This window comes from Petromyzon marinus, chromosome 10 (genome assembly GCF_048934315.1).
Source record: "Petromyzon marinus isolate PM22_M1 ecotype Great Lakes invasive population chromosome 10, UKy_Petmar_22M1.pri1.0, whole genome shotgun sequence".
Classification (NCBI taxonomy): domain Eukaryota; kingdom Metazoa; phylum Chordata; class Hyperoartia; order Petromyzontiformes; family Petromyzontidae; genus Petromyzon; species Petromyzon marinus.
In genome coordinates this window covers 10,253,297-10,264,109 of record NC_133676.1, presented here as the reverse complement: position 1 = coordinate 10,264,109, position 10,813 = coordinate 10,253,297, and the positions used below count along the sequence as shown (strand labels likewise).

At 49.9% G+C, this 10,813-nt stretch overlaps 1 long non-coding RNA gene across 3 annotated transcripts in view; it reads left to right on the top strand.

Moving 5' to 3' along the window:
* Window positions 1-293: 293 nt before the first annotated feature.
* Window positions 294-10,813, top strand: part of LOC116940934 (uncharacterized) — a 51,021-nt gene continuing 40,501 nt past the window's right edge. The window contains exon 1 of one of the 3 annotated variants that reach the window (XR_012941412.1): window positions 294-335. This is a non-coding gene — a long non-coding RNA (uncharacterized LOC116940934). The remainder of the gene's footprint in view (window positions 336-10,813) is intronic. The other 2 variants (XR_012941414.1, XR_012941413.1) reach the window with 2 other exon arrangements.

The following is a 10,813-nucleotide window of genomic DNA, read 5'->3' as shown; positions in this document are numbered from 1 at the left end:
CACAGACACACACACAGACACACATCCACGCTAACACACACAGACACACATCCACGCTAACACACACACAGACACACACACAGACACACATCCACGCTAACACACACAGACACACACACAGACACACATCCACGCTAACACACACAGACACACACACAGACACAGACGACGCACGCTACTCGCGCCTTCTCGTTCAGCTCACGACCGACCGCGCCAGGAGTCCGCGTGTCCAGGCGAGGCGAGGGGGGGGCGCTGAGACGTGAGACGTCGCGGTGCGAGCTACGAGCCTCGCCTTCATCGCCATGACTCTCAACGAACCCTCAAGCACGGCGCCTGTAAGTAATCAACACACACACGCACAGAGATACACATGCACAGATACACACACGCACAGCGGATACACACATACACACACACGCGCGCGACGTCCAACGTTAGCGTCATGGACTGTTTAGACTGTTGGGGCAAGCGTTGTTAGCGCACGAGAGGGTGGGGGTTTGTATAGGGCCTATCAAGTGACTGTTAAGGCCTTTTGTGCCCTGCCCGGTGCTGATGTTTAGACAGCGCTCCAGATGTGGAGGCGTTTTGTTTTTTAAGGCTGAGCCGACCTAAGTGTTGGCCCTGGATCGGTTTACGGATTTTACTCGAGGGAATCGAACTCGGAGGGCTCCGTTCGTAGCGCGGTGAAACTACTCACCCACTGAGTCGCGCACAGCGCTATCGCTCTATAGCCACACACAGACGTACAAAGACAAATATCCCCCGTGTAGCCTTTATCAGGCTGCTGGGGCAAGTGCTGTTAGCGAGCACCTATCAAGGCGGGCACGGCGCAACGAAGGGGGTTGGTGCGATCAGAACTAGCATGCACGTATGTATTATTCAGAGCACACAGACATGTACACGCTGTCTGTGAGTACGTATCTTGCAGCGTACACAGACACAAAATAAAGCCAGCACCCGTATAGCCTCAACAAAATGTTGGGGCAGCATACGGCAGTCACACACAGAGACACAAACACACGTCGTACGGGAGTATGTATCGTGCAGCATACAACGCACAAAGATCCCCCGAATAGCCGTAACGTGCTTTTGGGGGAAGTGCTACAGACAGACACACAAACACTCTCGGTATGTGGGTATGTATTATATATATACACACACACACACAAAACAAAGATCCCCCGAAAAGCCTGAACAGACTGTTGGGGCAAGTGTGTAACTGCGCGCCGGAGACCCGCACGCGCAGCTCAAACCAAGCCGGTCGAGTCGCGTCACTGCTGCTGCTGCTGTTGTTGTTAAGTTCGCGATCTCTGTGGCCTCGCTGGCGGGGCTGAAGGCGGCCTTTGTTTTAATTCTCTGGTCTCGACCATGACAATGCCACCGCCGGTTCAAGCAGAGGACACCCCCCCTCCTCCTCTCCACCTCGTTCTTCTCTCACCCCCCCCCCCCCTCCAACACACACACACAACATTCTCCGATTGAACGCGGTGGAAGGCGTCGAATCCTCCTCTGACCTTCCAATCTTTTGACCCTCGGGTGGACAAGTTGTTGGCGCTTTTTTTTGTCACTTCCTACGGTCACAGGGGGAGACAACGGGGGCTCAGTCGCGAGTTGGGCCCGCTCGAGGGGGAGAATAATGGAGCCGAACCGAGGGGTCACCCAGATGTCGAGTAGATACGGCTCGCTCCCAATACAGACCGGTCTGGTCTGTCAACCCCCACGGTTTGGAACGCGGTGCCAAGGCGCTGCTGCCGCCGCTGCTGCGTTATGTGTCATCGCCCTGATCACAATGAGCCTTGGTCAATCCACTGCTGCATGGTGAGCTCCCTCCAAGCCGCCTAGACAAATCCCTCGCGAGATCCTGGGACGTGAACAATCCATCTGGCAAGCTGAGCTGCACGCGAGCCTCGATTTCATCGCTCCATCTCCGCGGTGGATTGGTCGTCCCCTTATCGGATGCATTCCATTCCCTCCCTGGCCGCTGCTGCTGCTGCTCTGGCATTATTCTTGACTGCCGATCCATCAGCCCCCACCAGTGTGCATGGCGTAGGCAATTGGCCTGCGTATGTTCGTCGAAAGCTTAATTTCAACTAAGTCTGCGACCCTAAAAATAATTACACACCCGGTACACCACGGCCAGTGTCCCTCTCGCTCTGCATGTGGCCACCGGTCACCCCATCACCTCCTTCCGCTAGCCAGTGTGGAATAAAAGCCTGTGTATTGTATCTATAGGTCTGTGGCATTGCACCGATGAATATTGATTGATCGAGTGTGTGTGCGTGATAATCGATTATTGACCGTTTATGACAATCTGACTTTCAATTTAACAACTGAGCTGATGGAGCCATGGAGACAAAACAAATACAAAACTGACAATCATAATGGGAAACAGTTCAGACGAGGCGGCCACAAGTGAGCGGGAATCGAACTCAGATCGCCGGGTTCGTAGCGCAGCGAGTGAACGGCTACACTACCGATCCCCATACATACATACAGACACACCTACATCCTAACACATACCGATACATCCGTAAGTACGTACTTACGCGCACACAGGCGTACACCCATACATCCAAACACACATCCCTGCATAAACACACACGCACGTGCATAGTACAATATTAAGTAAGCCATTCCTATTTGTGTTACTGAAATAATGCACGCGTGTCTCGTTAAGTAAACCATTCTCGTATAATTTAGGAACAAATATGCGGACTGTAATTTTTGTAATGGGAGTATTTATTTGGCTTAGTTAAAATCCAGGTGAGAGGTAATTACTGCGTGAAATATTCAGCGCTACAGCTCCCGTGCGGACCACGCGTGGCTATGTCGAGTTTGTATTTTCCTTAATGAAAGCGGGGTTTTTATTTAAACATATATAATATACAAAATCATTAATCGCGTTTATCTGCGTCGTAAAAAAAGTGTTTATGTTATTACCCTCTGTTGAATAAAGCGACGCAGCCCTCTATGCGTGCACGTGTATATTTACAGTGCAATTTACCATTATTTTCGCGGCCAGAGTTTTTGCAGCCTCTGTAAATCCACTGCTGGATGAAGGCCCTCGTAACGCGGTGTCAGCATTATGTAGGGTCGTTGAGTTCCACACTCGCTGATAATATATAAATGGTAAACTTTGTTTGGTAATACTATACTGTGCTATATTTTGTGTGTGATTCCGTTACGGAATTGATTTCGATCTGTGAATATGGTACAACATTATTTGCATAAACTATGCCTGTCCAATTCTTACTTGGGTTCGTGAAACTTTCCTAATATAAAAACATTTCAGCGTTAAACTCAATTTGCAACATTTTGTGCGATAAATCGATTCAATTTAGTTGAGCTCAAAATTGATTATTCATGAAATCGATGTCACTAAAGTGGATTTATTTTCGTGGGAATAGCTACTGCCAGTGACGTTAGCAGTTCTGCTACTCGATTGTACGAATACTGACAGGCACCCGACTAACACGTACAGCCATATCCATTTAAATAATTATCGTAACATTAATTTAAATAATTATCGTAACATTCAGCCTTTTTGTTGATCCATTGGCGGGCAAAGTTGGGCCTTCCCAACGCCGTGTCGACGGTCATTGTGATCGTTTGACCATACTTCACCCTGCCGGTCGGTATGGTGTTGATGACGAAGGGTGGAGTGTGGGTGGTGAGAGTGGCACATGAACCGCTTTAGACAGATGTATCACGTCACCGCTGTCACGCTGTACGCATCTGAGCGGTGACTTGTCACGTTGTAGTGCCTCAACCACTGCGCCACCGCTCCCTCCACCACGGCTCCCATTCGCACGTCCGTTAAAGTACCGCGGTCTCGAAGGATATACGGGACCCAGCATCGGGCAGCAAATAAGTCCGAGAGACGCGTGTTAAGCATATGTGTGTGTGTATATATATCTATACCGGTCACACACCGCCATAAGTCAATATTGCCAAAGGTGGGTCTTCTTCCGTTTCGCTCGGCCTGGTAATGTTTGCTAACTTCCAAAGAAAATGCAGCGAGCACGTTACAAAAAAAAAGTTCCGCTCAGGCTGAACTCCAAAAAAAACAGAGAAACTGATCACATTCAATACGTTGTACACTATACAGTACCGTATACAGTAGCAGGCCGACGTTTCGGGAAATGGGCCCCTCGTCATAGCAAAAGGAGAAAGGGGGGGGGGGGGTACAACTGCTGGTGTAGAGTGTGGTGGATATCGCGGTCCTGGGCATCACCTAGGTCGTCTCAGCCTCAAATGAGCATTGTGCCCGGAACGGTGTGTCGTGAACATCGCCACTCGCCAGACGTGGTTGGCCGGGCGTGGTTGCTGGCCACCCCCTACGGCACCCTTCGTGTGCCGAGCCGGCCTTCATCGGTGCTCGCTAACAGCACTTGCCCCAGGAGTTTGCTGAGGCTATAACTAAGGGGGGTGGATCTTTGTCTTTGGAGATCGCGCATGGCTGCAATTGGGAAGCCTTGCGATATAAAACAAATTCCAACTGGAACTGGGGAATGTATTTGTGACGAAAACTGATGAGTTGAGCATTTTTTTTATTTTAACTTAGGAGCAATAGGTTATTGTCAAGCGAGCACTTGTAAAGTAAGTAACAATAGTTATGATGAAAACTTAATGCACTTACGAGTGGAACGCACACAATTCGCGTTGAGCTCGCGGCGTGCAACCAATCGCTTGGCTGTTGGCCCGCGCGGAAGGACGAGTCGGTGACTAAAGCCTTGGTGACTAAAGCAGGCCGCGGTGACAAAGGCCTTGGTGACTAAAGCAGGCCTCGGTGATTGAAGCCTTGGTGACTAAAGCAGGCCTCGGTGACTAGTCGCCGAGTCGGTGACTAAAGCAGGCCTCAGTGACTAAAGCCTTGGTGACTAAATCAGGCCTCGGTGACTAAAGCCTGGTGACTAAAGTAGGCCTCGGTGACTAAAGCCTTGGTGACTGAAGCCTTGGTGACTAAAGCAGGCCTCGGTGACTAGTCGCCGAGTCGGTGACTAAAGCAGGCCTCAGTGACTAAAGCCTTGGTGACTAAAGTAGGCCTCGGTGACTAAAGCCTTGGTGATTAAAGTAGGCCTCGGTGACTAAAGCCTTGGTGACTAAAGCAGGCCTCGGTGACTAAAGCCTGGTGACTAAAGCAGGCCTCGGTGACTAAAGCCTTGGTGACTGAAGCCTTGGTGACTAAAGCCTTGGTGACTAAAGCAGGCCTCGGTGACTAAAGTAGGCCTCGGTGACTAAAGCCTCGGTGACTAAAGCCTTGGTGACTAAAGTAGGCCTCGGTGACTAAAGCAGGCCTCGGTGACTAAAGCCTCGGTGACTAAAGCCTTGGTGACTAAAGTAGGCCTCGGTGACTAAAGCAGGCCTCGGTGACTAAAGCCTTGGTGACTAAAGTAGGCCTCGGTGACTAAAGCAGGCCTCGGTGACTAAAGCCTTGGTGACTAAAGCAGGCCTCGGTGACTAAAGTAGGCCTCGGTGACTAAAGCCTCGGTGACTAAAGCCTCGGTGACTAAAGCAGGCCTCGGGTAAAGCTGTCCACACACCGTGCAAAGAGTGTATCTTTTGCGATTAGTGCGCGCGTGTGCATGTATGTAGTACCCACGTGTATGTCCATAATGAATACATTATTTACCCATCATTTGACTGCGTTCTTAATGAGTGTATTTATTCATTCATTGATGCCATAACGAACGTTTGATAACGTCGCAACGTCTGCAGCCTAGGTATACTGTGCGTATATTGTATATATTTTTTTCAAGTTTCGTTTTCTGTACAAATACCGGCCGCTCCGTGCAGACCTACAGCTCAGACAACATAGCGGGAAGGCAGCAGCTTTCGTTGAGCTATCGTTTCCTTGACGTAAGGCCCATTGAGCCTTGCGTGGTTTAAATAAATGTCTGCGTGTTTTTTTTTGTGTGGCCTTCATAGGTGATGGCTAACAGCACTTGCCCCCCCCCCCCCCCCCAAGTGTGTTCAAGGCTATACGGGGGATCTTTGTCACGTTGTCCATTGTGACGTCATCGTCATCATATGCAGCCATGATCGTTCAACTGCTGGATGAAGGCCTCAAAAGCAGTCGCGTTAAACGAATCGGCCGAAAGCTTCCACTACAATTACTCGTTATTGTAATTCGGCATTGATTTGTCATTCAATGTTCGACACGTTGACTTTAGTTATTTTTAGTGTACACATGAATATATATTCGCGCGTGTTTATACAATACGCGTATGTATGTTTCAGGCATGTTTTGGCGTTCTCCAGTATGAAATAGAATTAATAATCATAATAATCATGACGTATATTTGTAAGTCGCATTTCATCCGTACAACAAAGACGCACCTCCCCCGTGTAGGCCAGACCGCACACAAAGCACATGCAACACAACAACATGCACACACCACACACAAAGCACATGCAACACAACAACATGCACACACAACACACAAAACACATGCAACCCAACAACGTGCACACATATACAACGCAACGCGCACACGAGACGCACACACCGCACGTATGCTGAACATTTTTTTTCTTTGCACCGTACGTAGCCGACCGCGCGCTTATCGCAGGCGCGGAACATCACACGGGACAACACGGATAGACGCAGCGCACGCGGACACAGCAACACACCAGACACATTTCTAGAGAGCGAGAAAGAGAGAGGGGGGTGGTGGTGGGGGTTGGTGGCTGGAAACGACAGGAGGCGCCCAAACTTTGCGGGACACGTGAATTTAATTTTGGCGCCGTTGATTAATGTGTCCCCGGCGTTCGTAAACGTGGAGTGGGTATCAATGCGACTGTGCCGGCGCGCTGAACTCTGCACGACCCCCAACCACCCCACCACCACCCAGCAGCACCCACCACCACCACCACCACCCAGCACCACCCACCACCACCCACCACCCAGCACCACCCACCACCACCACCCACCACCACCCACCACCCAGCACCACCCACCACCACCCAGCAGCACCCACCACCACCACCACCCACCACCACCACCACCCACCACCACCCAGCACCACCCACCACCACCACCCAGCACCACCCACCACCCACCACCCAGCACCACCCACCACCACCCACCACCACCCAGCAGCACAACACCACCACCACCACCCACCACCACCACCACCCACCACCACCCAGCACCACCCACCACCACCACCCAGCACCACCCACCACCCAGCACCACCCACCACCACCCACCACCACCACCCAGCAGCACCACCCACCACCACCACCCAGCACAACCCAGCACCACCCACCATCACCCACCACCACCCACCTTCCACAATCGCGTAAATTATTCCCGAGTCGCGACAGGGTCACAGACAGCCCGCCGGCACCGATACAACAGCAGCAGCAACAACAACAACAACAGCAGCAACGACAGCAGCAGCAACATCAGGAACAGCAACAACAGCAGCCACAGCAGCAGCAGGAATAGCAACAACAACAACAGCAACATCAGCAGCAGGAACAGCAACAACAATAACAGTAGCAACAACAGCAGTAGGGACAACAACAGCAGCAACAACAACATCAGTAGGAACAACTACAGCAGGAACAGCAACAACAACAGCAGCAGGAAGAGCAACAACAATAACAGCAACAACAACATCAGCAACAACAGCAGCAGCAGGAACAGCAACAACAACAGCAGCAGGAAGAGCAACAACAATAACAGTAGCAACAACAGCAGTAGGAACAACAACAGCAGCAGTTGGAACAGCAACAACAGCAGCAAGAACAGCAATAACAACAGCGGCAACAACAGCAACAACAATAACAGTAGCAACAACAGCAGTAGGAACAACAACAGCAGCAGTAGGAACAGCAACAACAGCAGTAGGAACAGCAACAACAGCAGCAGTACGAACAACAACAACAGCAGTAGGAACAACAACAGCAGCAGTAGGAACAGCAACAACAACAGCAGCCCCTGTGATGTGGACAGAGTCGCTGGCTGCGGCCTCCACTGCTTCGTGGATCTGTGATGCTCTGTGTGTGTACGTGTCGTCTGTGTGTGTACGTGTCGTCTGTGTGTGTACGTATCGTCTGTGTGTGTACGTGTCGTCTGTGTGTGTACGTGTCGTCTGTGTGTGTACGTATCGTCTGTGTGTGTACGTATCGTCTGTGTGTGTACGTGTCGTCTGTGTGTGTACGTATCGTCTGTGTGTGTACGTATCGTCTGTGTGTACATATCGTCTGTGTGTGTACATATCGTCTGTGTGTGTACGTATCGTCTGTGTGTGTACGTATCGTCTGTGTGTACGTATCGTCTGTGTGTGTACGTATCGTCTGTGTGTGTACGTGTCGTCTGTGTGTGTACGTATCGTCTGTGTGTGTACGTATCGTCTGTGTGTGTACGTATCGTCTGTGTGTACGTATCGTCTGTGTGTGTACGTATCGTCTGTGTGTGTACGTATCGTCTGTGTGTGTACGTGTCGTCTGTGTGTGTACGTATCGTCTGTGTGTACGTATCGTCTGTGTGTGTACGTATCGTCTGTGTGTACGTATCGTCTGTGTGTGTACGTATCGTCTGTGTGTGTACGTATCGTCTGTGTGTGTACGTATCGTCTGTGTGTGTACGTATCGTCAGTGTGTACGTATCGTCTGTGTGGTGTCAGTATCGTATGTGGGTGGTGTCAGTATCGTCTGTGTGTGTCAGTATCGTATGTGTGTGTGTCAGTATCGTCTGTGTGATGTCAGTATCGTATGTGTGTGGTGTCAGTATCGTGTGTGTATGTATGCATCCATGTATCGCGTGTGTAAGTATCCAACGTGTGTGTGTATTGTAAGTATCATGTGTGTAGTTTGTGTACTATCATATGTGTGGTGTGTGTACGTATCATGTGTGTGGTGTCAGTGTACGTATCATGTGTGGTGTGTGTGTAGTATCATGTGTGTGGTGTGTGTGTAGTATCATGTGTGTGGTGTGTGTGTACGTATCATGTGTGTGTGTGTGTCATGTGTGTCGTGTGTGTACGTATCATGTGTGTGGTGTGTGAGTGTACTATCATGTGTGTGGTGTGTATGTAGTATCATGTGTGTGGTGTGTGTGTCGTATCATGTGTGTGTGTATCATGTGTGTCGTGTGTGTACGTATCATGTGTGTGGTGTGTGAGTGTACTATCATGTGTGTGGTGTGTATGTATCATGTGTGTGGTGTGTGTATGTATCATGTGTGTGGTGTGTGTATGTATCATGTGTGTGGTGTGTGTGTACGTATCATGTGTGTGGTGTGTGTGTGTAGTATCATGTGTGTGGTGTGTGTGTAGTATCATGTGTGTGGTGTGTGTGTGTAGTATCATGTGTGTGTGGTGTGTATGTATCATGTGTGTGGTGTGTGTGTGTAGTATCATGTGTGTGGTGTGTGTAGTATCATGTGTGTGGTGTGTGTATGTATCATGTGTGTGGTGTGTGTATGTATCATGTGTGTGGTGTGTGTAGTATCATGTGTGTGGTGTGTGTGTATGTATCATGTGTGTGGTGTGTGTATGTATCATGCGTGTGGTGTGTGTACGTATCATGTGTGTGGTGTGTGTGTAGTATCATGTGTGTGGTGTGTGTAGTATCATGTGTGTGGTGTGTGTATGTATCATGTGTGTGGTGTGTGTATGTATCATGTGTGTGGTGTGTGTAGTATCATATGCGTGGTGTGTGTGTACGTATCATGTGTGTGGTGTGTGTGTGTACGTATCATGTGTGTGGTGTGTGTGTAGTATCATATGTGTGGTGTGTGTGTACGTATCATGTGTGTGGTGTGTGTATGTATCATGTGCGTGGTGTGTGTACGTATCATGTGTGTGGTGTGTGTGTGTACGTATCATGTGTGTGGTGTGTGTATGTATCATGTGGGTGGTGTGAGTGCACGTATCATGTGTGTGGTGTGTGAGTGCTATCATGTGTGTGGTGTGTGTATGTATCATGTGTGTGGTGTGTGTGTGTACGTATCATGTGTGTGGTGTGTGTGTGTGTACCATGTGTGTGGTGTGTGTGTGCGTATCATGTGTGTGCTGTGTGAGTGTACTATCATGTGTGTGGTGTGTGTATGTATCATGTGTGTGGTGTGTGTACGTATCATGTGTGCGGTGTGTGTATGTATCATGTGATGGGAGGTGTGTGATTATCCTGTGTGTTGTGTTTGTACCGTGGTTGCGAGTGATGCTGCTCCAGGCCGTCATTATATGAGACAAAAATACATCCTTGGGCTGTATTCCGTTTAATTGTGTGTGCGCGCAATTGTGTGCGAGCGTCTGTCTGGGTGTATTCGTGTCCGTGGTTGTGTGTGTCGGACGTGCGTGTTCCGTGTCCGCCTTCATAGGTGCTCGCTTGCAGCACTTGCCCTAACAGTCTGTTAAGGCTACACGGGGTGTCTTTGCGTTTGTGTATAATTGAGACGGCGCGTTGTGTGTGTGTGTTTGTATTGTGTATGTGGGGAGCGGTAGTGTAGCGGTTTATCGCGCTGCGCTATGCACCCGGCCTACCCGGGTTCGATTCCCGCTCACGGCCAACACCAGTGACGATTATCTGAACCGGTCCTGGGCCTCTCCTAGGTCGAATCAGCCTCAAATGAGTACCTGGTGCGATGTGTAAACATCGCCACTGGGGAGACAAAGGCGGTCGGGCGTGGTGCTGGCCACCCACCCCCTCGTGTACCGTTCTGGCCTCCATAAGTGCTTGCTAACAGCACTTACCCCTACAGTCTGTTAAGGCTATACGGGGGATCTTTGTATTGTGTATACATGTGGGTATTTATGTGCCATGTGTTCGGTAGCGAGTTATATCTGAACCGGTCCTGAGC